The sequence below is a fragment of the Onychostoma macrolepis genome, chromosome 16 (genome assembly GCF_012432095.1).
Source record: "Onychostoma macrolepis isolate SWU-2019 chromosome 16, ASM1243209v1, whole genome shotgun sequence".
Classification (NCBI taxonomy): domain Eukaryota; kingdom Metazoa; phylum Chordata; class Actinopteri; order Cypriniformes; family Cyprinidae; genus Onychostoma; species Onychostoma macrolepis.
In genome coordinates, this window is record NC_081170.1 from 27218311 (window position 1) to 27243653 (window position 25343).

Consider the following 25343-nt stretch of genomic DNA (forward strand, 5'->3'; position numbering starts at 1 on the left):
CCTCTTTGTGAGTTGAAGCAGGGATGGGCAAACTATAAAATATGTTATTAGTAACATTCTAAAATAACTGTATGTGGAAGATACACAGTTACAACTTCTGTGGCGCGTGAAGAAAAAGTAATGTAACTAATTACTGTTGCCAGAAAGTAATAAGTAAAGTAACAATATTACTTTTTAAAGGAATAACTAGTAATGAGTAATATATTGCATTCTTTGAGTAACAAGCCCAACACTGATTGTTATTTTACTTTGCAACGGTAGTTACTAGTTGCATTACTTTTTCTTCACACCCCACAGAAGTTGTATCTGTGTATCTTCCACATAAAATTCTTCTAGAATGTTATTAATAACATATTTCTGCCTCATCATTTGACCAAAATCCACATTGGATTGCAGTCAGAAGTTATTACCAACACACTCAATAGTGATTGATAGGGACATTTAAGTAGAAGTATTGTATTAATCTCATTAATTGTCATGTGCAGCTTGAAGCTAATTGTAATTTCTCCATTACCGTATACATTTCATTATGTATTTTATCAAATCGCATAAGTTTGTAAGAAATGGTTTAATTTTTCAAAAATATATTGAATAATAGTAATATAATGTAGCACATGCTGATCAGAGGGATGCAATGCCAGAGTAAAGTACAGCCACAACTTACACAACAGTGTTCAAATCATCTTTTTTCCTGACAAAATCAATATAATGCAATATTTCTATCTGCTAAATGTAAGCTTTTCCATATTCCAAGCTTGCCTGCTGCACTGGGGACAATCACATGCATGTGTGAGTCATGAAAATTATGAAAATAAATCTAGGAATTATTTGATTGTTGGATTTTAAATCAGCGGTGTTGAGCCATAAAAGTAACTAAGCTGTTTTATGGATGGCACCTGTAATATTATTACTGACATCTTATTAGTAATTAGTTACACTACTAGTTACTGCAAAAAGTAATATTATTACAGTAACTAAAAGTTACTAGTTACTGCCCAACACTGATTAGGACTACTAGAAGGCTACAGGTAGGTGAGTTTTATCAGGGTTGGAGCTAAACTCATTTAATATTTAAACTATAAACAAATATACTGTACAGTATAACAGTGAGTGATTTCAGAAAAAGTAAGAAAATAAAACATACCTTTATTGCTTTCCGCTCTCCGCTCCGGAAGATGCACACAGCTCGCGAAAGTTTTTTTTTCTTTTTCCTCGCTGCTGATAGGCGCCCAAACTAGCTCTTCTGATTGGCCAAACTTCTCTGATCTCTGCAGAGGGCCGCCGCTGCCTCTACAGATGCACAAATCACTTTTGCTCCATTTGTCACACAGATATGTGGTGCAAAAGGGAGAGTGCGCGAAACTTGTCATTTGCAAGTGAAAAACAGCATCTGAGACTCGTAGCAGCAGATTCAAGCCATTGTCGTTATGTACTTGTGTTTGTGCTAGAAAAAGCATCCAAGAAAAAAAATATTTATGTAAGAAAACATTCTACAAGTGTGCAAATCTCATTGCAAGGATTCAAATACTGATTTCCGGATGTACAAAATTCGTCCGCGACTTCACATTTTTGATGCAGGTGTGTGAGTGTGTTTTGCACCATATTCGCTGCAGCAATAGTAGCAAAACATGTGAGCGTACGAGTTTCTTGATTTGTGATCCGTAGAATAGGATTTGTGTATCTGCAATGAAGGATTCGAGAAGGTGTATCTGTTGTGTTGTGTTTGTGGGAGAGAGAAAAAAAATCTACAAGTTTGCAACTTTTGTCTGTGGCCTCAAATTTACTGATACACATGTGTGACTCTTCTCTACAACTACAAATTCCGCTGTCACGGACACTCAGTTGTTTTGCACCAAATTTACCTTCATAATGATGTTTCCACCCCCATGCTTCACAGTTGATATGGTGTTCTTTGGATGCAACTCAGCATTCTTTGAGTTTTTACCAAAAAGTTCTATTTTGGTTTCATCTGACCATATGACATTCTCCCAATCCTTTTCTGGATCATCCAAATGCTCTCTAGCAAACTTCAGACGGGCCTGGACATGTACTGGCTTAAGCAGGGGGACACGTTTGGCATTGCAGGATTTGAGTCCCTGGCGGCGCAGTGTGTTACTGATGGTCCCAGCTTTACCTTTGTTACTTTGGTCCCAGCTCTCTGCAGGTCATTCACTAGGTCCCCCCTAGTGGTTCTGGGATTTTTGCTCACAGTTCTTGTGATCATTTTGACCCCACGGGGTGAGATCTTGCGTGGAGCCCCAGATCGAGGGAGATTATCAGTGGTCTTGTATGTCTTCCATTTTCTAATAATTGCTCCCACAGTTGATTTCTTCACACCAAGCTGCTTACCTATTGCAGATTCAGTCTTCCCAGCCTGGTGCAGGTCTACAATTTTGTTTCTGGTGTCCTTTGACAGCTCTTTGGTCTTGGCCATGGTGGAGTTTGGAGTTGGACTGTTTGAGGTTGTGGACAGGTGTTTTAATGGATATTTTGATATATTTATTCTAAAACAACAAGGATACTGGATGATTTTTAGCAAAAATAAATGCATGGCACAAATGGCATTTATAGTCCGTATCTCATATTTCCTTAATGTCTTGTAGCTTTGACGGTGTTAACATGGTGTCACGTGGATGGGAATATGCATGGAAATTATATGCAGATGAGGTTATGCATAGTAAAACTAGGCGTTTTAAGCTCCATATATAGTTATTTCTAGGAGGAGACAGGCTGGAGATGCACGTACACGCAATCTTCCCCTGACTGGGATTTATAACGTGATTTTTGCGCATGGTTTTATAAATCTGAAAACTTTTGTGCATGCACAAAATCTAGCTTTTCTGCGTATGTACACGTTTAGTATGAAATCTACGGAGAGTTTTATAAATGAGACCCCTGGTACTTTTTCTGACTACACTTAAAATCAATTTAAGTGTTAGTGCTAATTTGTATATTTATATTAAGTGTACTTAAGTAGCACAGCTGGGAAAATGTACTTATAACTATTACTGTAACGAGGGGAATGTGACAACGGATTTGGAGGATCCAAATACAAGGCTTTATTAACACACGTGGTCAAAACAGGCAGGGTTGAGAACCAGCAAACAGTACAATCCAAGGCAGAGGCAAAAGAGTAATCCAATACACAGTCTATGGTCAGGGCAGGCAGCAATCAATCAAAAAACAAGGAAACATTCCAATGATCAAAAACATAGGTAAACTAGGAAAAGGAAAGGTAAACACGGAAACTAGGAACTAGGAAAGACTTATGTCAATTCCGGTCCATATCGTATGGGCTTCGAAATGCCACAGCCACTTTCCAGAGGCTGATGGAAAAGGTACTGGCAGAGTTGAGAGGACAATTTTGCTTCATCTACATTGTCTTTTCCAAGTTATCATCAGAGCATATAAGACATATCAATATAATACTGCAAAGACTAACTCAGGCCAATCTCACCCTCAACATGAAAAAAAAAAATGCCACTTCTTTAAATGGCAACTAAAATTTCTGGCCACGTCGTCTCCGAGAAAGGAGCTGAGGTCGATGCTGAAAAAAACAGCAGAACATTAAATACTATGATTGCATCGTATGTGGGGCAATATCATCGGTTATGGGATCATTGGTTACCTGAGTTCCGCTTCGCCATCAATTCTGCCTATCAAGAGACCACCAGCAAAACTCCTGCTGAATAGATGCTGGGCTACAAACTTCAGGGACCCCTGGAAAGACTAATTCACAAATCCCCCACACCAGGTCAAACAAGTGGGAGAGACAAGCAGAAGTAATAAAAAGAATGGGGCCAATAAATTACACCATTCTCTGGGGCAACCCACCTAAAACAGACAATGTTAATGTGATAAACCTGAAGTGCTGGTATGGTCACTCTCCTCCGATGCCGATGGCTGGGGGAGGGGATTTATGTGGCAATGCCACATAAGGGGTGATTTATTTATACTGTGTTTGATTAAGACTCATGTATTGTTTATCGTTTAATCTAATTATCACCCCGTTTTCTGTATTGTTGCCTCTATATGTGTGTGTGTATTTGCCCTGGATGGTATCAGTCTCACGAGATTTGGCATGTTACCTTATGTCACGGACTTCCACGTGATCATAACAAGGAAGTTATTTTATTATATAGGTTGTCGGCTTACCAACATTCGGGAGAGTTCTCGCTTGTTTGTTCATCTTGGACCCGGGTTTCGTTAATTGTGTGGATTACAGACTGAACTGTTGTTGGGACATTCTACCACCTCACATGTGGAGTATTACGTATGAATTTCGGAGATTGGATTATTTGCCTGTGAGGACTTTAACAGTTACAGCCTGTGCTCAAGAATTTGCTCGCGGACTTTCATTATGCCCTGGTGAGACTGATTCAATTCATTGTATATACACAGTTTCGTACTCAAAGGAAATCAAATTTTCTACCTGTTAATTTTCTCGCTACTCAACTCGCTCTATGGATTCTGTATGATTGTTTACTTGTATAATACACTTGGTTGATTGAGTCGTTGTTTGTCTTGTTTTTGGTGTGGTGAAGTTGGTTTTCTGTTGTACATTTGTCAAGACATTCCCCGAGCAAATTAAGGTACTGTCTCAAAAGTGCACAAAAATGATAAAAAAGATATGCATTCCAAGAATCGAAAACATGTAAAGCTTCATGTAAACATGTAAAATATCAAATAAAATGTAAAGATATGAATTAAGTGAAAAAACATTAATACATGATTTTAAGCTGTGAATGGGATATTCACTATGAATTGTTACATTGTTATTACATGGTATTCCAACATTTTCTTTTAACTGGTAGAAACAGATGTTTTTATGGCATCTGTAATATATTCAGTAACAATTCTAACACATCATACATGACTTGAATTTTGGAAATGTAATTTTGTCTATTTTTAGTGAATCTTTAAAATATACAAATCTATATAACTTCCTGGCCATGTGACCTGATAATATCACACCAGTTGTAATATCTTCACACAATCCTGACATACATCATAAATGACTTGGATTTTTGATATATGATTTCAAACACCTCAAACAAACATTTGTCAAACACCTCTCGTGCAGTTGTTTGTGGAAATATGTCTTTGGTCATTTTAAAAAAGTTTTTTTAAATCATTTGTATGTATATATATATATATATATATACAGTGGTGTGAAAAAGTGTTGGCCCCCTTCCAGATTTTGAATTTTTTTGCATATTTGTCACACTTAAAAGATTCAGATCATCAAACAAATTTTAATATTACACAAAGATAATGCAAGTAAATTCAAAATGCAGTTTTTAAATTATGATTTCATTTATTAAGGGAAAAAAGCTGTCCAAACCTACCTGGCCCTACGTGAAACATTAATTACTCCCTGCTATTAAATCATGAAAGAACTGTGATTGACCACATTATTTTAGAAAGCTGAGTTAAATTTCACTAGCCAAACCCAGGCCTGATTACTACCAGACCTGTTGAATCAAGAAATCACTTAAATAGAACCTGTCTGACAAAGTGAAGCATGTTTAAAGAGCAACACATCATTCCGCGATCTTAAGAAATTCATAAACACATGTAAACTATTTTGTTTCTCATCTATCAGTCTGGAAAGGGTTATAAAGCCATTTCTAAGGCTTTGGCACTCCAGTGAACCACGGTCAGAGCCATTATCCACAAATGGAGAAAACTTGAAACAGTTGTGAACCTTCCCAGGAGTGGTCGGCCTACCAAAATTACTCCAAGAGCACAAAGACGACTCATCCAGGAGGTCATGAAAGAACCCAGAACAACATCTAAAGAACTGCAGGCCTCACTTGCCTCAGTTAAGGTCAGTGTTCATGATTCAACAATAAGAAAGAGACTGGGCAAAAACAGCATCCATGGGAGAGTTACAAGGCAAAAGCCATTGCTGACCAAAAAGAACACAAAGGCTCGTCTCACATTTGACAAAAAAATATCTTGATTATCCCCAAGATTTTGGGCAAATATTCTGTGGACTGATGCGACAAAAGTTTAACTTTTTGTAAGGTGTGTGTCCGTTACATCTGGCGTAAAACCAACACAGCATTTCATAAAAAGAACATCATAGCAACAGTCAAACGTGGTGGTAGTGTGATGGTCTGAGGCTGCTTTGCAGCTTCAGAACCTGGATGACTTGCCATAATTGATGGAACCATGAATTCTACACTCTATCAGAAAATCCTGAAGGAGAATGTCCGGCCATCAGTTTGTGAACTCAAGCTCAAGTGCACTTGGGTTATGCAGCAGGACAATGATTCCAAACACAGCAGCAAGTCCACCTCTGAATGTCTCAAGAAAAACAAAATTAAGGTTTTGGAGTGGCCAAATCAAAGTCTGGTCTTAAATCCAATTGAAATGCTGTGGCATGACCTTAAACAGTCCATTCATGCTCGAAAACCCTCCAATGTGGCTGAATTAAAACAATTCTGCAAAGTAGAGTGGGCCAAAATTCCTCCACAGCGATGTGAAAGACTCATTGCCAGTTATCGCAAACTCTTGATTGCAGTTGTTGCTGCAAAGGGTGGCACAGCCAGTTATTAGGTTTAGGGGGCAAGCACTTTTTCACACAGGGCCATGTGGGTTTGGATTTTGTTTCCCCTTCATAATAAAAAACTTCATTTAAAAACTAAATGTTGTGTTTACTTGTGTTATCTTTGATTAATATCTACATTTGTTTGATGATCTGAAACATTAAAGTGTGACAAACATGCAAATAAATTAAAAAATCAGGAAGGGGGCCAACACTTTTTCACATCAATATATATATATATATATATATATATACTATCACTGGTGCTACAGAGGTTGAAAGTTTTGTAGCACAGGCCAAACTGTGTTGTAGCTGGGCAGTATGGCAAAAATATCATAGCACCATTTTATTCAGGAATATCACGATTCACGATTTTATCACGATTCTTTGTCATGTTGGCTTTACTATTTTGCAAGTTGCCTGAGCAGTACAACCAAACTAATTTCCCTATTGTAAAAAAAAAAAAAAAAAAAAAAAATTTTCAAGGTAACAAAATATAAAATAAAAAAGAATGGCAGACATTTAGGGCAAAGTGGGCAGAGTTGGCAAAGATAAAAAAAAAAAAAAAAACTTTGTCATTATTTTATCTTTGTTATTAGAAAATAAGAACAACATATATACATTACAAATACACATAATATACAAATAAAACAAACAGTGCTTTATTTTTCAGGTACAGTATTTAGCAGTAACATTAAATATTAAAATAAAACACTATATACTCTACATACATCAATTATACATTTTTAAACAACTGTATTAAAGTTCATCAGTCATGAGCAGTGAGTGATTTTTATCTGTTTATTTATTTATTTATTTTTTACTAATATTAAAGGAATAGTTCACCCAAAATCATCTGTCTGTCAATTCTGTCATAGAGTTTTATTTTTATACCATCATTTACTCACTCTCAATTTGTTTTAAACCTGAATTAGTTTCTTTCTTCTGTTGAACTTCAAAGTTATTTTGAATAATGTGGGTAACCACGCAGTTGCTGGTCCACAGTGACTTCCATAGTATTTTTATTTTTTTTCCTACTGTCAAAGTCAATGTGGACCAGCTATTGTTTGGTTACCCACATTCTTCAAAATATCTTCTTTGTGTTCAGCACAAGAAATAAATTAATACAGGTTTGGGACAACATATGAGTGAGTAAATAATGACAGAAATGTAATTTTTTGGGTGAACTGTCCCTTTAATAATAACTAACTGTGTTTATATGTAAACCTTGTGTGCTTTTGACAATATTCGTTGCAAAATCAATCAGACGCGAAAGACAGCTTATGAGTTGAGTTAGTCTTAAACTTAAGTCTAGTAATCGGGCGCTGTTTGAAAGTGTGCGTGTGCATCATGTGTACACGCTCAGAAGCACGTCAGAACAGCACGTGAATTAAATGTTTAACCGGCAAGGCTTTAAAGCAAATGTATGGAAGCAGAATAATGACAATAGTTTTTGAAACATAAAGCATGCTGAATTCCACAAATCGGAAAAAAAAGATGCATTGCAATTAACAGTGCTTGAATTTTAATGCCTTGTATTTCCAGGGCTTGCATTTTTAGGTCCTGAAATTTAACATAGTTGTTTATTTAAGCTGTGAATATTTAAATTCAAAATATTTCACACACATTTTCATAATTAAAAATTCAATAATTCATATTCACCTTCCAGAATTCACTTCCAAAATATTCAATCTGTTTAAAAATACGATGTATAATATTCGACAGACAAATTTCAGTCAATTTAATTCACTTTCCAAATTCGCTGCCACAAATTTAGTGGTTAAAATTCGGCAGAAAATTCAGCGTTGCACATCCGGGAACCGCAGGAATAGCAATAGAGCAACGATGCATGATCTCCAGCTGATGTCAGCCGCTCACCAGCAGGTGGTGCATGCGGCTGTTGATGAAGGCCATATGTGGATCAAGTCACTCATTTACAAAAACTGATTTGCAGAAATGGAGCTAGCGCTAGAAGTTTTGCTTATTGGGCCAGTATAAACATGTGGAAACGCTGATTTTGTGTATGTTTAATTCAACATTTTCGCTGTTTCCCGTAGCCTACATATAAGCAGCTTTCTCTACCACAAAGGAGATTATAATGCTCTTTTACCCAACGCTGAAGTACAGAACTAACATTACATCTGAGGAAGACATATATTGCTTTCGGTTGCTTATTTCATGTAACTTCTTATCATGGCTTGTGTGACGCTCTGCTTTAATACTGGGGTTCGCCTCAGTGAACTAATACAGTGATATAAGACCTCAGATCTCAGAATACACTTTATTGATGATTATGCGAACTAAATGGACAGTTAAGCAGATGTAGAATATGAACGAACGCGCAAGGTTTCACGCTGTTTCCCTCAGAAATCGGTTAAAGAAAACACATTACGTGGCTCAGTAGTGCACTAACACAATTACAGCTATTAGACTTGTTTGAGATGCGCCTCGCCTGAAATGTAGGCGAGAGTAGGCGGCTGCAGTGAGGGGAGGAGTGAAATAAGCGCAGTCAAGATGGACAGTTCTGACCTCTCGAAGTGGAACAGATAGACTATACGAGATCAAAGACGGATATCGTGTTATTCTCACTCATGTGCTGTTCTGCTAATAAATGTGATATCATTTCAGTTCTGTTGCTTTTATATGAATATAAATATGATGAACAGGACACTCAAAGTGCTTCCTATTTAATCCCATACGAAGGGCGTATTTATCATCCATTCTACTTTAATACAAACATGTATTTTAGATTTTTATAGAAACATGACAACAATCACATATCTCACACAGAGATCGCACTATCATAGTGTTTGGGAATATTCAAGCATAATTTAAATACACAATCACATGAAATCAGATTAAAAAACAAAAAAAAAACATTTTAGCAGAGAACGCAGCATCACAGTTGTCTGAACCAATGAGCGTTAAGCTGTGTCATCAGTCAGTCGTTTCCCATCATGCTTTTGATCAGCGCAGTCGGTGGAGAGCAACTGCGCGCGACTGCTCAATCCACACAGCCGCCTCGTTGTCGCGAGAGTTTTTTGGCACACGTCAGCATGACATGACAACAAGGCGGACGTAACTCGGACACTTTTTATTTATTTATTTATTTTAAAAGATGTTTATGGCAACTATTATTTATTTGTTTTTCTCTTTATATTTATTTTTTGTTATTGCTATTATTGAGGTATTTACTGTTTTGTATTCTGGTTGTGTATGTATTTTATTGCTTTGACTGTATCCCCTGTGAATGTTATATGTTTAATAAAAAATGTAAAATAAAAAAAACTCAGACACTTTTCTAACCGGCATGCATCTCGCGGTGATCACCGGTGATCGGTTCTGCGCAGATTTTTCTCAAACAAGCCTATTAAAAGACCAAAATCAGATCTTACTGATGATGCAAACAGATGCAGATATGAACACAAGTTACGGAACGTGCAAAACTGCACGTTAAACATTTCCCATAAAGAAAACACTTAACACGGTTTGCCTCAGTGATAATAAATGATTAAATTCAGCATCTAATTAATAAAATATATTACTGTATATTATGTACATTTAAGCAGATGAGCCCACAACCAACAAGTTTCACCAAACCATTTTTTCTCCCATAGAAAACCAAGTGCGATATTATAGGTTTTAGGTTTGATATTCACTGCATATTCGCCTAGGCTGCTTTAGGGACCGTCTGCAAATTTACCTCACAGTACAAAACGAAGTAATAATTTACTAAATTATTTAAATGTAATTATTAAATTCAAATAATTTATTCAAATTAATGTTTACAGTAAATTAATAATTTACTCAAACTGACTAAATATATATATTGCCAATAACTCACCTTAGACAATAATTTCCCTAAGTATGTACACTACACAAATATTTGTAAGAATTTTTTAATTCACCAAAATGGGATTTTTCGTGTTCCAAAAGTTTGTAGTACATTCCTAGTGACTAGACTCACTTACTATAGGTGAAATTTTGCTAATACCTCCCTTAATGTACATAAAGTACATCATTATTTTATACTACAACCTTTGGAAAATGAACAATTCCTTTTGAGGTCTTACAGATTTTTTGTTTTTGTTTTAAAAATGAAAAAAGTGAATTGTACATACAGTAAGGGAGATATTGGCAAAATTTCACAACGTACTACAACCTGTGGAACATGAAAAACCCTTTTGGTGAATTACTGTAGTTTTTTTAACAACAATTACCAACATCAATAATAACGATCACACAGTTGTTTTGTATCTAGCAATGTACTACAACCATTGGAACATGAAAAAAAACCTTACCAGGGATCTTTTGTATGTAAATAATTGTGTACTGTACATACAGTATATATATTGGCAAAATCTCATCTGTAGTAAATCACTATGAGCAATATAAGCTTTACAATGTGACTGTGTTATTTTAAATGTTAAAAGTCATTTTAATTTAAATACATTGGACGTTTTAACCCAGTCGGTGGAATTGTCAGACCCCCTTGGGTGCGATAGTGCGACAATGCTTTCTCAGGTTTACATTTGCTGCACAAATACACCTAGGCGGTTTTGAACTCCTTTTTTATGCTGATATAAAGTGGTTGCTTACTGTTAAAACTAATCGTGGTATTGATATCTTTGTAGGACTGTCGACTATAGATCAGTGGTAAGGGAAAGCAACGAAAATGCAGCGCGTTGCTTTCTTCTGACCTCATTTGCATGCCTGTATATAGTTCGCATAATTATCAGTAAAGTGTATTCTGAGATCTGAGGTCTTATATCACTGTAATAGTTCACTGAGGTGCGTTACGCGTCGTTGGGGAATCCTGGAGTGTGACGTATGAGGGGAACCCCAGTATTACAGCACAGCGTCACACAAGCCATGATACAGAGTTACAGAAACTAAGCAATCGAAAGCAATATATGTCTTCTTCAGATGTAATGTTAGTTCTGTACTTCAGCATTGGGTAAAAGAGCATTATAATCTCCTTTGTGGTAGAGAAAGCTGCTTATATGTAGGCTACGGGAAACAGCGAAAATGTTGAATTAACATACACACAATCAGCGTTTCCACATGTTTATACTGGCCCCGATAATCAAAACTTCTAGCGCTAGCTCCATTTCAGCAAATCAGTTTTTTGTAAATGAGTGACTTGATCCACATATGGCCTTCATCAACAGCTGCATGCGCCACCTGCTGGTGAGCGGCTGACATCAGCTGGAGATCATGTATTGGTGCTCTACTGCTATTCCTGCGGTTCCCGGATGTGCAAAGCTGAATTTTCTGCCGAATTTTAACCACTAAATTTGTGGCAGCGAAATTTGGAAAGTGAAATAAAATGACTGAAATTTGCCTGTCGAATATTATACATCGTATTTTTAAACAGATTTAATATTTTGGAAGTGAATTCTGGAAGGTGAATATGAATTACTGAATTTTTAATTATGACAATGTGTGTGAAATATTTTGAATTGAAATATTCACAGCTTAAATAAACAACTATGTTAAATTTCAGGACCTAAAAATGCAAGCCCTGGAAATACAAGGCATTAAAATTCAAGCACTGTTAATTGCAATGCATCCTTTTTTTTCGATTTGTGGAATTCAGCATGCTTTATGTTTCAAAAACTATTGTCATTATTCTGCTTCCATACAGATGCAAATAATGCACTTTTGTGATTGCGCATAAGTGCTGTGACCCGTAAGTGTAACTCTATCGCTGAGATAACATTTGATGTGAATGTATGTCGCATTGTACAGTATATTGATATGGCGGCGCCAGAACTGCAGCTGATAATGTGTGCTGTAGCATGATACTATGATATTTCTTCAAAAGCAGACCGTGCCGTGGAGACGTTTTAATCGTTTAACATCAAAAATCATCATATCGCACACCCCTAAAGTATAATCAATCTCACACACACACACAAGCAAAAACAAAATCACTTCACACTACTAAGCGGCTGTTATTATGAACATGCAAAACTGTATTGCACGTTTGCTACAGTGGTAAATTTATTCATCACACAGAAGTGAGTACACCCCTCATATTTTTGTAAATATTTTATTATATCTTTTCATGTGACAACACTGAAGAAATGACACTTTGCTACAATGTAAAGTAGTGAGTGTATAGCTTGTATAACAGTGTAAATTTGCTGTCCCCTCAAAATAACTCAACACACAGCCATTAATATCTAAACCGCTGGCCACAAAAGTGAATACACTCAGCGTTATATCCAGAGGTTGTGTTTAGGAAATAGACATATGAGTGCTGCCAGCATTGCTGCAGAGGTTGAAGGGGTGGGGGGTCAGCCTGTCAGTGCTCAGACCATATGCCGCACACTGCATCAAATTGGTCTGCATGGCTGTCGTCCCAGAAGGAAGCCTCTTCTAAAGATGATGCACAAGAAAGCCCGCAAACAGTTTGCTTAAGACAAGCAGACTAAGGACATAGATTACTGGAACCATATCCTGTGGTCTGATGAGACCAAGATAAACTTATTTGGTTCAGATGGTGTCAAGCGTGTGTGGCGGCAACCAGGTGAGGAGTACAAAGACAAGTGTGTCTTGCCTACAGTCAAGCATGGTGGTGGGAGTGTCATGATCTGGGGCTTCATGAGTGCTGCTGGCACTGGGGAGCTACAGTTCATTGAGGGAACCATGAATGCCAACATGTACTGTGACATATGAAGCAGAGCATGATTCCCTCCCTTCTGAGACTGGGCCGCAGGGCAGTATTCCAACATAATAACGACCCCAAACACACCTCCAAGACGACCACTGCCTTGCTAAAGAAGCTGAGGGTAAAGGTGACGGACTGGCCAAGCATGTCTCCAGACCTAAACCCTATTGAGCATCTGTGGGGCATCCTCAAATGGAAGGTGGAGGAGCGCAAGGTCTCTAACATCCACCAGCTCCGTGATGTTGTCATGGAGGAGTGGAAGAAGACTCCAGTGGAAACCTGTGAAGCTCTGGTGAACTCCATGCCCAAGAGGGTTAAGGCAGTGCTGGAAAATAATAGTGGCCACACAAAATATAAACACTTTGGGCCCAATTTGGACATTTTCACTTAGGGGTGTACTCACTTTTGTGGCCAGCGGTTTAGACATTAATGGCTTTTGAGGGGATAGCAAATTTACACTGTTATACAAGCTGTACACTCACTACTTTACATTGTCAAGTCAAGTCTCCTTTATTTATATAGCGCTTTTAACAATACAGATTGTGTCAAAGCACTTAACAGTATCAAATTGGAGGATAGAGTGTCAGTAATGTATAATGATAAGATTAAACACTCAATTTTCAGTTAAAGGCATTTCATTATTGAATTCAGAGATGTCATTGTCTAGCTCAGTTTAGTTTAACTAGTATCTGTGCAATCAAATCGGCGATAATCGCTAGAAATTAAGTGTCCTCAACTGAGCAAGCCAGAGGCGAGAGTGGCAAGGAACCAAAACTCCCTCTGTGACAGAATGTAGAAAAAAACCTTGGGAGAAACCAGGCTCAGTCGGGGGGGAAGTTCTCCTCTGGCCAGACGAAACCCGCAGTTTAATTCCAACTGCAGCCATGTCAGATTGTGTAAAGGGCTTATCTGATTCCCGCGGTCTTGTCCCAATGGAGCATTTTAATTTATAATTTAATGTATTTGTTATATTTGTTTTTCATTCATTAATTTAAGTTTTTCATTTATATGATTTATTCATTTGCTATAATTGTAATGTATAGTTTAATGCATTTATTGTTTCTCTGTGTATTTTTATAATATATATAATATATATTACGAGTACAATAAGGTATCTGCCCCTTTTGGGGTTAGTAACAGCGTGAGTCAAGGAGGGATTTTGTCCCCAATTATGTTTAATCTTAATATGGATGAGTTATCTGAATGTTTGAATGTCTGTAAAACTGGTTGTATGATTGGGAATATTTTAGTTAATCATTATGTATGCAGATGATCTTTTGGTGTTTAGTCCTAGCAGTGCTGGTCTTCAACAGCTTTTAACTATGTGTTCTGATTATGGTCTTGAATATGATATTTTATATAATCCTGCTAAGAGTGTGGTAATGATTTGCAGAACTAAGGAGGATAAAATTATACATTTTCCAGTTTTTAAGTTGTCTAATAAGAGTCTCACTGTGTGTGCGAAAGTAAAATACCTTGGACATTTTATCACTGAACACATGACAGATGATGAGGATTATTGAAAGGCAATGCCGTATGATGTACAGTATATGCAGGTGAATATACTTTTACGTAAGTTTAGTTTCTGTTCAGATGAGGTGAAGGTGTGGTATAACTACTAATTTGTGGTGTAACTACAGAGCATCTAGTTTACAGAAGCTGCAAGTAGCTTATAATGATGCAATGAGAATCTTACTGCGGAGACCTAGATGGCATAGTGCAAGTGAAATGTTTGTGAGTGCAAGAGTAATCACTGTTACGAAATCTTATATATAGATGTATCTGCCGGCTTAATGCTTCTAAAAATGAGATTATTGTGGGTTTATCAAATATAGGGGTTAGTACTACCACGGTATCAGTCAAAGCTGTGGAGACACTGGTATTGCTATATTTTATCCTTCATGTCTGTGATAGATGCTATGGGTTGTATATGTTGTCTATTGTCTTTTTTAAATCTGGACCTTGAGTCTGTAATAAAGTTTGATTGATTGATTGATTGATTGATTGACACCCTACTTACTCAGTCTAGTCTGTTCCTGTTTATTTGTATACATCACATTTAGAAATAATAAAATTATTTTAAAAGTCTTTAATGCTGGTGTAATAGCTGCTAACTTTATGAAATGATCCGCAGTGCTGACACTCTCCAGACGCGGAGAAACTTTTGTTTCTCCAGACACGGAGGAACAAAAAGCCTTTGTTCATAACCACTCCTCTAGCCCCAGCTGGCCCGATTTGGCCCAAGGTTTTCATCGGGCCAAAAAACCCAGGCCGTTGGCCCCGAGGAAGCACCGACAAGGCACGATCAAGCCCCGGAAGTGACAGTGGAAACGTGACTGGCCCTGGCACGCACTAACACGCCCACTTTTGGCCCGACAGTGGAAACGCGGCTATTAACAATTCATCTAACTCTCGCATGCTCTTTAAAACATTTTCCTCGCTCCTTTGTCCTCCTCCTCCCCCTCCTTCATTAGCTCTAACAGCTGACGACTTTGTGCACTGATGGTTTTAATTTTATTAATGAAGAACGTGGCAATTTTCCACACCACAATTTGTCAAGCACATCTTACCAGCAAACATACACTCCTTCATATCCTTCTCTTCACTCTCTGTGACAGAAATCTCCAAACTCATCCTACTACTTATCCGCTTGATCCTATTCCATCTCATCTCCTTCAAGCCATTTCTCCTGCAGTTGTACCTGCACTCAGTCACATCCCTTCACACTAGTGTTTTCCCTCAGCATTTAGACAGGCTCATATAACCCCACTACTTAAGAAACTCACCCTTAACCCATCTCTTTTAGAGAACTACAGTCCGGTTTCCCTTCTTCCTTTCATTGCAGTTCCAAACACTTGAACGAGATGTGTTCAACCAAGTCTCTGCCTTTCTCACACAGAACAACCTCCTCAACAGCAACCAGTCTGGTTTCAGAAGTGGACATTCAACCGAGACTGCCTTTCTCTCATTTGCTGAAGCCCTAAGACTGGAAACAGCGGATTCAAATCTTCAATGCTTATCTTGCTGGATCTGTCCGCTGCTTTTGACATGGTTAACCACCAGATCCTCCTGTCAACCCTATTGGCAAAGTGCATCTCAGGAACCGCACTCCAGTGATTTGAGTCTTACCTCTCAGATAAATCCTTCAAGGTATCTTGGAGAGGTGAGGTGTCCAAGTTGCAACATCTAACTACTGGGGTGCCTCAGGGCTCAGTTCTTGGACCACTTCTCTTCTCGGTCTACATGGCATCACTAGGTTCTGTCATTCAGAAACATGGCTTTTCATATCACTGCTATGCTGATGACACTCAACTCTAACTCTCATTCCATCATGATGATCCAACAATAGCTGCTCGCATCTCAGCTTGTCTAACTGACATTTCTTGCTGGATCAAGGACCATCACCTTCAACTCAACCCTGCCAAGACAGAACTGCTTGTGGTTCCATCAAACCCATCGTTTCATCACAATTTCACCATCCAATTAGGCACAACAACCATAACTCCTTCAAAAACAGCCAGAAACCTTGGATTTATGATTGATGATCAGCTGACTTTCTTAGACCACATTGCTAAAACTGCCCGGTCCTGCAGATTCACTTTATTCAACATCAGGAAGATCAGGCCCTTTTTTTGGAACATGCTTCACAACTCCTTGTTCAAGCTCTTGTTCTGCCCAGGCTGGACTATTGCAATGCTCTCTTAGCAGGTCTTCCAGCCAGTTCTATCAAACCTTTACAATTAATCCAGAACACAGCAGCAAGATTAATTTTTAACGAGCCAAAAAGAATGCACGTCACACCTCTGTTTATCAATTTGCACTGGCTACCTATAGCGGCTCGCATAAAATTCCATGCATTAATGTTTGCCTATAAAACCAGCACTGGCTCTGCACCCCTTTACCTAAATTCATTACTTCAGACTTATGTGCCCTCTAGAAGCTTGCGTTCTGCAAGTGAAAGTCACTTTATTGTGCCATCCCAAAGAGGCACAAAATCACTTTCATGGACTTTTAAATTAAATGTTCCCTCCTGGTGGAATGACCTGCCCAACTCAATCCGAGCAGTCCTTAGCCATCTTCAAGAATCAGCTAAAAACACATCTCTTCCATATTTATTTGACCCTCTATCTCTAGCTCTCTCTATTCTAATTCTATTCCTAGTTAAAAAAAAAAAAAAAAAAAAACTTGTCCCTTTTAGACTTACTTTTCATTCATTTACTGCTTGTTTTCTTTAAAAAAAAAAAAATAGCTTTTCTAATCTTTTTGTATTCTATCTATTTGTTTTCTTTTTATTACACAATTAACAAAAGCAAAAAAAAAGGCCTCTAACACTAGCTTGCTCTATTCTTTTTTCTATTCTATCTGTTTTTTGTGATATTTACTATATCATTAAAAAAAAAAATAATTGGTACGTGTACTGCACTAGCTAACTGAGACTTGTTATAGCACTTGCATATCATAATGGGTTTTAAAAACTGACAAAATTGTTTGTTTTTTTCCCCCTGTCAAACCATTAGTCTCCCATAACAACATCAGATACCTGCAGCCACATGTAAACTTGATGAGGCTGGAAATCTTTCCACACTAGATCATCAATCATCTGGGGTTCACACATCAGAGTTTTCCTACTGGCAATAATTTCTAAACACAAGTGAAACACATTCAAATGCATCCACGCAGTGGCATTATAAACCATCGAGGTGGGGCTATAACACTTACTTTCGAGATGGTCGTGTAGTTATTCCATTTTGATAATGGATTTGTTAGCTAGTAGCATAGCAATGTCATTTTGTAAAAAAACCAAAAAAAACAACATCTACAAAATTAGCCCAAAAACATATGGCACATATTTCTCAACTCCTATGATTATACTTCTTCAATGGCTGAAACAATTCTTCCATCAGTCTACAGCCTCTCGCAACCCCTGCAAGCATAATTAAATATCTATTCCCTTTAAGGACTAAACTGGAACTGAATATCCTACAGAGTACATAGTACATTGGTGGCCTTAACTGACTTATACAGCTATAATGGCTTTTGGTTCATTTGGTCATATCAGAAAATGAACTGATAACGAGAAAACGTCTCTGGGTTACGTATGTAACCCTAGTTCCCTTTCAGTCGGTCACTCCGAGTCACGTCGGATGACCGACGAATTGGGATCTCACCAGAGAGACCAATCCACTTCGAGTGTAACTAAACGAGCCAATGGACATTGACATGCGATCATTGCATCCAGCTGCCGCTGATCACAGCGTGAGTATAAAAGGCAGCAGGTGCACCGCATTAATTCATGCCTTTCGCTTCGGAGCCGAGCGGCGGTGAATCACTGCTGCTCTCCTTTCCTGCGAGTGAGAAGAGCGAGCGAGTGCGGGTGTTACAGCGCAGCAACAGTGGTCGCGGTCTCACGGGAAGAAGAGGAGAGCAATTCCCGTGAAGACAGTCACACTAGGAGTGTGTGGTGGCCAGCTCCCTGCATGCTTCAGCACTAAAAAGAGCAAATTTCTCTAAAAGAGCAACACAAGTGATTGCGTCTTTTTAAAGATGTCTTATCACCCGTGCGTTTCTGGGTGTGGTCGGTTTCTGGTGCCTCAGGACAGTCACGATCGCTGCCTCACTGGCTAGCGCTCCCCAGTCCGTCTCGGTAGCTCCTGCGGACCATCAGACTCGGCTACGCGATTCAGTTCGCCCGGCGTCCCCCCAAGTTCAGGGGCATCCGGTTCACTTCAGTCAAGGCCGTCGATGCTCCTGTCTTGCGTGCGGAAATTGCAGTCATGCTGGTGAAGGACGCGATAGAGCCGGTCCCTCCAGCCGATATGAGGTCGGGGTTTTACAGCCCTTACTTCATTGTGCCCAAGAAAAGCGGTGGGTTACGACCGAGCTTGGATCTGCGAGTTTTGAACCGTGCACTTCACAAGATGTCGTTCAAGATGTTGACGCAGAAACGTATTTTTGGGTGCGTCCGTCCCCTAGACTGGTTTGCAGCAATCGACCTGAAGGACGCGTACTTTCATGGCTCGATTCTCCCGCGACACAGGCCATTCCTGCGATTCGCGTTCGAGGGTTGGAAATATTAGTACAAGGTCCTGCCCTTCGGGCTGTCCCTTTCACCTTGCGTCTTCACCAAAGTCACCAAAGCCCTTGTTCCCCTGAGAGAACGGGGTGTGCGCATCCTCAACTACCTCGATGACTGGCTCATACTTGCACAGTTTCGAGAGCAGTTGTGCGCACACAGGTACCTGGTGCTCAGGGACCTCAGCCAGTTGGGTCTTCGGGTCAACTGGGAAAAGTGCAAACTCGTGCCAACGCAGAGGATTTCTTTTCTCGGCATGGAGTTGGATTCGGTCAACCAGACAGCACGCCTCACCCAGGAACGTGCTCAGTCGGTGCTGAACTACCTCAAGACTTTATCAGGCAGGACGGCGGTCCCACTGAAACTCTTTCAGAGGCTCCTGGGGCATATGGCTGCAGCTGCGGCGATAGTTCCACTTGGTCTGCTCCATATGAGACCGCTTCAGCACTGGCTCCATGGCCGAGTCCCGAGGTGGGTGTGGAGACGCGGTACTCACCGGGTTCAGATTACACCGGCCTGCCGCAAAACCTTCAGCCCGTGGACAGATCCCTCGTTCCTTCGGGCAGGAGTGCCCCTGGAGCAGGTATCCAGGCATGCTGTGGTATTCACGGATGCCTCGCCCACCAGCTGGGGAGCCACGTACAACGGGCACGCAGTGTCAGGGGTGTGGACGGGTCCCCAACTGCGTTGGCATATCAATTGCCTCGAGTTGCTGGCAGTACGCCTTGCCTTGAGCCGCCACAGAGGGCGCCTTCGGGGCAAGAACGTTCTGATCCATACGGACAACACTGCGACCGTTGCAAGGCGGTTTACGCTCCCGTCGCATGTCGCAACTCGCCAGAAGCATCTGCGGTCCCTTCCATCCACATCCCAGGAGTGTTCAATCAGGCGGCCGACGAGCTGTCTCGAGCGGGACTCCCTGGGGAGTGGAGACTCCATCCCCAGGTGGTCCAGCTGATTTGGAGTTGGTTCGGAGTTGCTCAGGTAGACCTGTTTGCATCTCCGGAAACCACCCACTGCCAGTGGTTCTACTCCCTGTCTGAGGCAACGCTCGGCACAGATGCACTGGCACACAGCTGGCCCCAGGACCTGCGCAAATATGCGTTCCCCCCAGTGAGCCTGCTAGCACAGACACTGTGCAAGATCAGGGAGGACAAGGAGCAGGTCTTGTTAGTGGCTCCATATTGGCCCAAAAGGACCTGGTTCCCGGAACTCATGCTCCTCGCGACAGCCGATTCCTCTGAGGAAGGATCTGCTTTCTCAGAGACGGGGCACCCTCTGGAACCCGCTTCCAGACTTGTGTAAACTCCATGTGTGGTCCCTGGACGGGACGCGGAGGTTCTAGGTGATCTGCCCCAGGAGGTAGTTCTCACTATCGCTTCAGTACGAGCACCGTCCACAAGACGGGCCTATGCGCTGAAGTGGAACCTGTTCATCGAATGGTGTTCCTCTCACCGTGAGGACCCCCAGAGATGTTCGATCAGAGCCGTGCTTTCCTTTTTGCAACAAGTGTTGGAGCGTAGGCTGTCCCCCTCGATCCTTAAGGTTTATGCTGCTGCTATTTCCGCTCACCACGACCCCGTAGAGGGGAGGTCGGTGGGGAAGCACGATGTGGTTGTCAGGTTTCTTAGGGGGGCCAGGAGGTTAAACCCTCCTAAGCCTCCATCCCTACCTTCTTGGGATTTGGCATTGGTGCTAAGAGCCCTACAAACTGCCCCCTTCGAGCCTTTGCAGTCAGTCGAGTTGAAGTTTCTCTCTATGAAATCCCTACTCCTGACTGCATTGGCCTCGATCAAGAGGGTGGGGGAACTGCAGGCATTTTTGGTCGATGAATCGTGCCTTGAGTTTGGGCCGGCTGACTCCAGTGCAACACTGAGGCCCCGGCCCAGCTATGTGTCCAAGGTTCCTACCACTCCCTTCAGGGACCAGGTAGTGAACCTGCAAGCGCTGCCCCTGGAGGAGGCAGACCCAGCCCTAGCTTTGCTCTGTCCTGTACGTGCACTGCGACAGTACGTGGATAGAACTCAGAGCTTCAGGACCTCAGAACAGTTCTTAGTCTGTTACGGTGGACAGCAGAAGGGGAAGCCTGTCTCCAAGCAGAGCATAGCCCACTGGATAGTGGATGCCATCACCTTGGCCTATGATGCACAAGGTGTGCCCTGCCCGCTCAGGTTGCATGCTCACTCCACTAGGGGTGTCGCATTGTCCTGGGCGCTGGCTCGTGGTGCCTCGCTAGCAGACATCTGTAGAGCTGCGGGTTGGGCGACTCCTAACACGTTCGCTAGGTTTTATAGCCTACGTGTCGATCCGGTTTCCTCCCGTGTTCTCACCTCAAACGGGTAGTGGCATTGAGAGGCCAGGCTCAGAGTCAGCTTGCGGCGTTCTTACGCCTAATTCTCCAGAGAGTTCCTTAACCAGGCAAAACCTGTCGAGTCCTCCAGCACTCCGGTGTCCGGACATGACGGAGCATCTGGCGCCAGGCCTTTCAGCCAATGAATTCTTGAGATCTGGTGTGCGGTTGGTGCCCATATGAGTGACCCTGCCGGGATCCCATATGTGTACTCCACGGTATGCTTATTAGAGTCGTGTTTCCCCTGGCAGACCACGTTCTGCCATCTCTAATGATGCAGCCTAAGCCATCTCAGAAACTTCTATGTGCAATAGGGCCCTACGGGGTTACTTCACATGTCTAAATGCCACTTAACCCCTTCTGGGAGGAGGTGACTCCGCAGTGTGCCTCTTCCAAACGGAAGGGCATGCTTCCCAGTGTTATCCAAGTCCTACTGTCTGGGTTGCTCAAGGGACAACAGTAGTTGACCTTCTCTGTGTAGAGCCCGGTCCTATCGTCTTATAGGTAGGATCAGGAGGCCTACACAGGGCACTGGAAGGGGCAGCTCCTGTGGCGCTTTGGTAGGGATGCCAATTCATCGGTCATCCGACGTGACTCGGAGTGACCGACTGAAAGGGAATATCTAGGTTATGTATGTAACCCTCGTTCCCTGAAGGAGGGAACGGAGACGCCACGTTCCGTTGCCACAGTTGCTGTACCACCGCTGAGCGGCCGGGTCACCGGCTCGGCTCCTCAGCGAAAGCATGAATTAATGCAGTGCACCTGCTGCCTCTTATACTCACGCTGTGATCAGCGGCAGCTGGATGCAATGATCGCATGCCAATGTCCATTGGCTCGTTTAGTTACACTCGAAGTGGATTGGTCTCTCTGGCGAGATCCCAATTCGTCGGTCATCCGACGTGATGTCTCCGTTACCTCCTTCAGGGAATGAGGGTTACATACATAACCGAGACGTTCCTCGAGGGAACAAGACTCTGCGTCCGAAAACGCTATGGGAAAATTTTCAGCGTGACCGGCTCTGAATACAAGTGTAATCTGTCCAATGGATGGGCGAGACTTCACGAGCGGGTGACGTAACAGCCAGGAAAAATAAAAGCATGTGAGGTGGAACCGGCGTCAGCTTCAGGAAAGGGGAGAGCAGAGGACTCGAGGCTATGGAATAGCATCCTGATCCACCACATAGCATAAGCTCTCTGGCCGGAGGCCTCAGCCTCTGGAGGAAACTTGTAACTAGGGGGTGTCTACCCACTGATTGCCCACCAAGAGAGGTGTGGTAGGCCGAATTGCCACCGCGTGAACCTTCAAGGTGGAGTGGGTTAACCGTGTGGAGGAACCAGCCTGCATGAACTCCAGAACTGTACCAATCGGGCAGTTGACTGGGTCGAGCTGGCAACCTCCACACCATGAAGTGACACTTTCACTTCAGGGCATACAATTTCCTCATGCTGTGGAGGAAACGTGTAACTAGGGGGTATCCACCCACTGATTACCCACCAAGAGATGTGTGGTAGGCCGAATTGCCGCCACGTAAACCTTCAAGGTGGAGTGGGTCAACCCTGGGGAGAGTCGGGCCTGCAGGAACTCTAGAACTGTACCAATCGGGCAGTTGACTGGGTCGAGCTGGTGGTCTCCGCACCATGAAGTGAAAGGTTTCCACTTCAAGGCGTACAGTTTCCTTGTTGAGGGAGCTCTGGATTGGAGGATGGTCTCAACAACCTCGGTTGAGAGACCGGAAGCTATGAATTGCGCCCCCTCAGGGGCCACCCCCACAAATTCCACATCTCCGGGAGATCCCTCCTGACGGGAATCTCCCATGGAGAGCCGTCGAGGAAAGAAATCAGGTCCGAGAACCGTACTCGGCCCGGCCAGAACGGTGCTACCAGAAGTAGACTGACCTCGTCCCGGACCACTCTCACCAGAACTCCCGGGAGCAGAGCGATCGGGGGAAAAGCGTACAGACGAAGCCTCGGCCACATCTGTACCATGGCATCCAGCCCCAGTGGAGCTGGATGAGTTAGAGAGTACCAAAGGGGACATTGTGCTGTCTCCTGAGTAGCGAAGAAATCCACCTGTGCCTGGCCAAACACTCTCCAGATCTGCTTCACCACCTCGGTGTGAAGCATCCATTCCCCGGCTCTCGGCCCCTGCCTCGACAGGATGTCTGCTCCCACATTGAGATGTAAACTGCTCTCAGCAAGAGGAGTTTGCCCTGGGACCACACAAGGATCTGGTGCGCCAGCCTGTACAGGGGGCGTGACCACAGACCTCCTTGGTGGTTGATGTAAGAGACATGTGATCTTTTAGGTCTGGGAGAAAGTGTTTCAGAGCCTGAAACAAAGCCAGCAACTCCAGCCAATTGATGTGCCACATGAGATGGAGACCACTCCATGACCGCTCCCCAACCGGTGAGGGACGCATCCATCGCTAGCGTTACGCGGCGACACGGAGCTCCCGATATTGGTAAGCTTCGCCCCCGAAAGCAAACCTCAGGAACTCACTGTGAGTGGGAAGGATGGAGATACGGAAGTATGCGTCTTTTAGATCGATTGTGACAAACCAGTCCTAGGACCTGATCTGAGACACAACCTGTTTGAGCATCTTGAACTTCAGTCTGCTGACTGAGCGGTTCAACTGATGCAGATCTAAAATGGAACGCAACCCTCCATCCTTCTTGGGAACTATGAAGTACCGGCTGTAGAACCCGGACTCTCTTTCGTGAGGAGGGATCACCTCGATGGCCTCCTTCCTCAAGAGAATACTCTACGTCTTGTTTCATTACCAGAGCCTGCTCGGGGCCCACAAGAGTGGGATTCTCCCCGTTGCATCGAGGCGGAGGAGAACCAAACTGAATTCTGTAGCCTCTCTCTACAGTATGCAGGATCCACCGAGACACATTTGGCAGTAGTTTCCACGCTGCCAAATAATCTACTAAGGGAACCGGTCTCTCGAGACTGGCCTCTGGTGTAATCGGTGTCCTGGAATGGCACACCGGCAGGAGAAAGTCAAACAAGCTGCTCTAGAGACCCCCGAAGGGGTGGCGAGCATCTCAGCTCCGCTATGTTTCCGGGGGCGGAAGAAACTGAGAGAAGCACTCGCTGGAGACTGCTGCGCCCTGGAACACCATACGTGGCAGGGTTGGCAGACCAATCTCCTGAGGGCACTGAGGAGAGACAGGCAACGTGTACCGCGGTGTACACCGCTCTTCCCCAGAGAGGCCGGCCCTCAGAAGTCCTGGGCCATAGGCAGTCAAAGACTATCCAGGGAGAATGACGGTCCACAGATCCGCCTTCTGCTAGAAGGCTTCGGCCCGGGAGTGCCACTCTGACTCCAACATTCTGGGGAGTCCCCAGCAGTGAAGAACACACAGCCTGTAATGAGATCTGCTCTCGCCCTTCAAGTGCTTAGTTTTCTCAGCACTTTAGACATTGTGGAGCTTATTTCAAGTGATTGTGTAGGGACAAACAACACTAGATAAGACTCAAAACACAGATCTACAGATACACACACAGAGTAGTCGTTGCTGAATGACAAAAAGCTGACGCCGGTTCCACCGCATTTGCTTTTATGCTTCCTGGCCATTACGTCACCCGCCCGTGACGTCTCGCCCATCCACTGGACAGATTACACTTCCCATAGCATTTTCGGACGCAACTGAAGAGGAACTACATATTATTCTCTGGAAGCCGGGCTA

At 42.4% G+C, this 25343-nt stretch overlaps 1 protein-coding gene across 1 annotated transcript in view; it reads left to right on the top strand.

The window, feature by feature from the left end:
* LOC131521605 (tumor necrosis factor receptor superfamily member 11B-like) overlaps positions 1-25343 on the top strand; it is a 135617-nt gene that overhangs the window by 20820 nt on the left and 89454 nt on the right. The gene's annotated exons all lie outside the window — the stretch shown is intronic.